General features: G+C 51.2%; 1 non-coding gene across 1 annotated transcript in view; it reads left to right on the top strand.

The window, feature by feature from the left end:
- Positions 1 to 4,627: 4,627 nt before the first annotated feature.
- LOC126445930 (small subunit ribosomal RNA) overlaps positions 4,628 to 5,000 on the top strand; it is a 1,909-nt gene continuing 1,536 nt past the window's right edge. The window contains exon 1 of the ribosomal RNA XR_007583160.1: positions 4,628 to 5,000. This exon is cut by the window's right edge and continues 1,536 nt beyond it. This is a non-coding gene — a ribosomal RNA (small subunit ribosomal RNA).

Genomic DNA, 5,000 nt, shown 5'->3' with positions numbered 1-5,000 from the left:
ACAATGAGAACCACACGTCAGCCAGACACTCTTATCACACACTACTCTCTTATCACACACAATATCTAACCACCAGCATGGAAGAACATCCAGTGCATCCTCTCCGCCACATGACACAATCCACACTATCATTACCAGACCGGGAGGTCCACCCAGAAAACACAATATCCCACCCTTCCGACATCCGCACATTGCTCAGCTAAGCCACGAACACCCACACATGTCCTACACAGTGGTGCACCCAACATCACAATACTGCCTCCTGTCACAGCACACAAACAATGGCAGGAATGAAAGACACAGATCTGCCACAACCATGGAATCGGAGCGCCGCCTGTCATGAGCCAAAAGTGCATCCTGACGTGACAAATCGGATAATACCGCAGGCATCCAATTACGATAATCACTATCAACGAACCTGCCGCCCCCCCCCCCCAATACACCTTTCCCTACAACAATGTGTATCTGAACCTACGCTATATCGTACCTTAACCTAACCTATATCGTACCTTAACCTAACCTATATCGTACCTTAACCTAACCTATATCGTACCTTAACCTAACCTATATCGTACCTTAACCTAACCTATATCGTACCTTAACCTAACCTATATCGTACCTTAACCTAACCTATATCGTACCTTAACCTAACCTATATCGTGCCTTAACCTAACCTATATCGTGCCTTAACCTAACCTATATCGTGCCTTAACCTAACCTATATCGTGCCTTAACCTAACCTATATCGTGCCTTAACCTAACCTATATCGTGCCTTAACCTAACCTATATCGTACCTTAACCTAACCTATATCGTACCTTAACCTAACCTATATCGTACCTTAACCTAACCTATATCGTACCTTAACCTAACCTATATCGTGCCTTAACCTAACCTATATCGTGCCTTAACCTAACCTATATCGTGCCTTAACCTAACCTATATCGTGCCTTAACCTAACCTATATCGTGCCTTAACCTAACCTATATCGTGCCTTAACCTAACCTAATTTGTGCCTTAACCTAACCTAATTTGTGCCTTAACCTAACCTAATTTGTGCCTTAACCTAACCTAATTTGTGCCTTAACCTAACCTAATTTGTGCCGTAACCTAACCTAATTTGTGCCGTAACGTAACCCATGTTGTGCCGTAACGTAACCCATGTTGTGCCGTAACGTAACCCATGTTGTGCCGTAACGTAACCCATGTTGTGCCGTAACGTAACCCATGTTGTGCCGTAACCTAACCCATGTTGTGCCTTAACCTAACCCATGTTGTGCCTTAACCTAACCCATGTTGTGCCTTAACCTAACCCATGTTGTGCCTTAACCTAACCCATGTTGTGCCTTAACCTAACCCATGTTGTGCCTTAACCTAACCCACGTTGTGCCTTAACCTAACCTACGTTGTGCCTTAACCTAACCCATGTTGTGCCTTAACCTAACCCATGTTGTGCCTTAACCTAACCCATGTTGTGCCTTAACCTAACCCATGTTGTGCCTTAACCTAACCCATGTTGTGCCTTAACCTAACCCATGTTGTGCCTTAACCTAACCCATGTTGTGCCTTAACCTAACCCATGGTGTGCCTTAACCTAACCCATGTTGTGCCTTAACCTAACCCATGTTGTGCCTTAACCTAACCCACGTTGTGCCTTAACCTAACCCACGTTGTGCCTTAACCTAACCCACGTTGTGCCTTAACCTAACCCACGTTGTGCCTTAACCTAACCTACGTTGTGCCTTAACCTAACCCATGTTGTGCCTTAACCTAACCCATGTTGTGCCTTAACCTAACCCATGTTGTGCCTTAACCTAACCCATGTTGTGCCTTAACCTAACCCATGTTGTGCCTTAACCTAACCCATGGTGTGCCTTAACCTAACCCATGGTGTGCCTTAACCTAACCCATGTTGTGCCTTAACCTAACCCATGTTGTGCCTTAACCTAACCCATGTTGTGCCTTAACCTAACCCATGTTGTGCCTTAACCTAACCCATGTTGTGCCTTAACCTAACCCATGTTGTGCCTTAACCTAACCCATGTTGTGCCTTAACCTAACCCATGTTGTGCCTTAACCTAACCCATGTTGTGCCTTAACCTAACCCATGTTGTGCCTTAACCTAACCCATGTTGTGCCTTAACCTAACCCATGTTGTGCCTTAACCTAACCCATGTTGTGCCTTAACCTAACCCATGTTGTGCCTTAACCTAACCCATGTTGTGCCTTAACCTAACCCATGTTGTGCCTTAACCTAACCCATGTTGTGCCTTAACCTAACCCATGTTGTGCCTTAACCTAACCCATGTTGTGCCTTAACCTAACCCATGTTGTGCCTTAACCTAACCCATGTTGTGCCTTAACCTAACCCATGTTGTGCCTTAACCTAACCCATGTTGTGCCTTAACCTAACCCATGTTGTGCCTTAACCTAACCCATGTTGTGCCTTAACCTAACCCATGTTGTGCCTTAACCTAACCCATGTTGTGCCTTAACCTAACCCATGTTGTGCCTTAACCTAACCCATGTTGTGCCTTAACCTAACCCATGTTGTGCCTTAACCTAACCCATGTTGTGCCTTAACCTAACCCATGTTGTGCCTTAACCTAACCCATGTTGTGCCTTAACCTAACCCATGTTGTGCCTTAACCTAACCCATGTTGTGCCTTAACGTAACCCATGTTGTGCCTTAACGTAACCCATGTTGTGCCTTAACGTAACCCATGTTGTGCCTTAACCTAACCTATAATGTGCCTTAACCTAACCTAAAGTGCGCCGTAACCTAAACTATATTGCGCCTTAACCTGACGCACGTTGTCGCTGAACCTGCTCTGTAATTGTTATGCAACCCGTTAAAGTAGTGTAGTGTTGCCTAACCGCAACCCTCGCAATATAGTTCGCTACTCGCACTGCCCGGTCCCCTGTGTATCGCGTCATGTTAAACACCTTGCAGGTGTTGCTGACTTTCCACATGCTCCTGCTATACACTGTAGTGTGGATAGCAGCAGGACGTACATGCCCCCCCCCCTTCCCCCCTGCCTTCGCAAGCTGGTCGGTGAGAAGTTTGCATGTTCAATGCCCTTCGCATGCCGACGTACTCAGCCTACGTTGTGGTACGGCCTGTCACCTGTCCGCCGATGTACGCAAAACCCACAAACTGTACTGCACATTGCTCCGTATGTACTGAATGATACATCGTGGCCCATGTGACCGTATGACGACAGCGCCTAGCAACGGCGGACCATACAGTCCAAATATTGTGCACGCAGCTACGTGTCGTCTCCCTATAAGAGCTGGATTGCAGTGTGGTACGCCATACAGACGTGTGGGAGGAACGGACGCCCTGGATGGCGATCAGCATGAGCAGTCTGTTGATGTAGTGGAGCGTGTATTCGGACGTAGTCGTCTCTTCTCACACACCGTGATAGCATGTTGCACCGCGTTCCACATCTGCGACATGCTGCAGAGGCGGGCTGACAGTCGTTCGCGCAATGGACACCGCATACGTACGGGGTCTACCTTCCACGTGTTCTCTAGGCGTGCACATGTTGTTGCGTCTATGTGGGCAGACGTAGTGTGTTGTGACACCTGACACAGGCATGCAATACTCGTTGCAAATGGCGATGGACGTGTACGTTTGCTGGTGACGTTACGCAAATGAACAACCGGTAACCCGTTGTGGTGCGGTTGTTCTCGCTAGAGGTGAATCAGTGTTGGCGACGATCGGTCGAGCTATTAACCGGTTGTTTCAGGGATACCCACCATGCCCACGAACGTGAAAGGGGACCCACCATGCCCACGAACGTGAAAGGGGATCTGGGTGTGAGGCGATACGCGGCGGTGGCTGGGTGGGACCGTCCCCGGCCGGTGAGGGGGGGCCGCCCGGCGTGCTGGCAGCGCGGTGCGTGGGCGCACGCGCTACAGCCGGCTGGTGGGGGCGGCCGGTGGCAGGCGCGCCGGCCGACGGACGCGGCAGGCGGCGCAGCTGCGCGCCGGCGCCCCCTGCTCGCGGCGCCTTGCGGCCAAAGTAGGTCCTCGCGGGCCCGGTGCGAAGCGCGGTGGCCATCTGCAGTGTGCTGGTCCGATTGAGGACTTTGTGCGCTGAGGATGCGCCGCCGCCCGGCGCTCGGCGCCGCGACGCCGTCTGCTGCTCGGTCGCCCCAGCGGTTCTCGCAGGTGGTTTGTATCGCAGCTGTGCGGACGTGTTGGCGCGTGCGCTGTGCTGGGAGAGTTCGCTTCGGCACCCAAGTAGGGCTTTTGTCCTTCTGTGGCGCTGGCGTTGGAGCTGCCGGTCACCGTAGGTGGCGCGTGTTGTCTCCCGCCGGCAATGCCACGACAGCACGCTCCCGGGCCTCTGTCGGCAGCGGCAAGCTCAGTTGGGAGCACGGGTGGTCGCACCTAAAGCGTCTACTCGCCTAACTCCGGGCGATTGCGCCTCTCTCGAACCCGACCAAGTACTTAGGACGGCGCTGCGCGCCGCCGGGACCTGAGAGGGTTTCGAGGTGTGTTGTGCAGGGGAGCTCAGCCTCCTCCTGTTTGCAGAATAATTGAGCGGACGCTTGCGTGTTCGCGCGGGCCCCCGGGACACACTCCCGGGCGGCCGGCTGCTCAGCTCTAGTTGACGCAGCTCCCTGGTTGATCCTGCCAGTAGTCATATGCTTGTCTCAAAGATTAAGCCATGCATGTCTCAGTACAAGCCGCATTAAGGTGAAACCGCGAATGGCTCATTAAATCAGTTATGGTTCCTTAGATCGTACCCACGTTACTTGGATAACTGTGGTAATTCTAGAGCTAATACATGCAAACAGAGTCCCGACCAGAGATGGAAGGGACGCTTTTATTAGATCAAAACCAATCGGTCGGCTCGTCCGGTCCGTTTGCCTTGGTGACTCTGAATAACTTAGGGCTGATCGCACGGTCCTCGTACCGGCGACGCATCTTTCAAATGTCTGCCTTATCAACTGTCGATGGTAGGTTCTGCGCCTACCATGGTTGTAACGG

Source organism: Schistocerca serialis, unplaced genomic scaffold, assembly GCF_023864345.2.
Source record: "Schistocerca serialis cubense isolate TAMUIC-IGC-003099 unplaced genomic scaffold, iqSchSeri2.2 HiC_scaffold_367, whole genome shotgun sequence".
Classification (NCBI taxonomy): Eukaryota; Metazoa; Arthropoda; class Insecta; order Orthoptera; family Acrididae; genus Schistocerca; species Schistocerca serialis.
The sequence above is the reverse complement of the archived record's forward strand: the minus strand, read 5'-3'. Positions and strand labels throughout refer to the sequence as shown.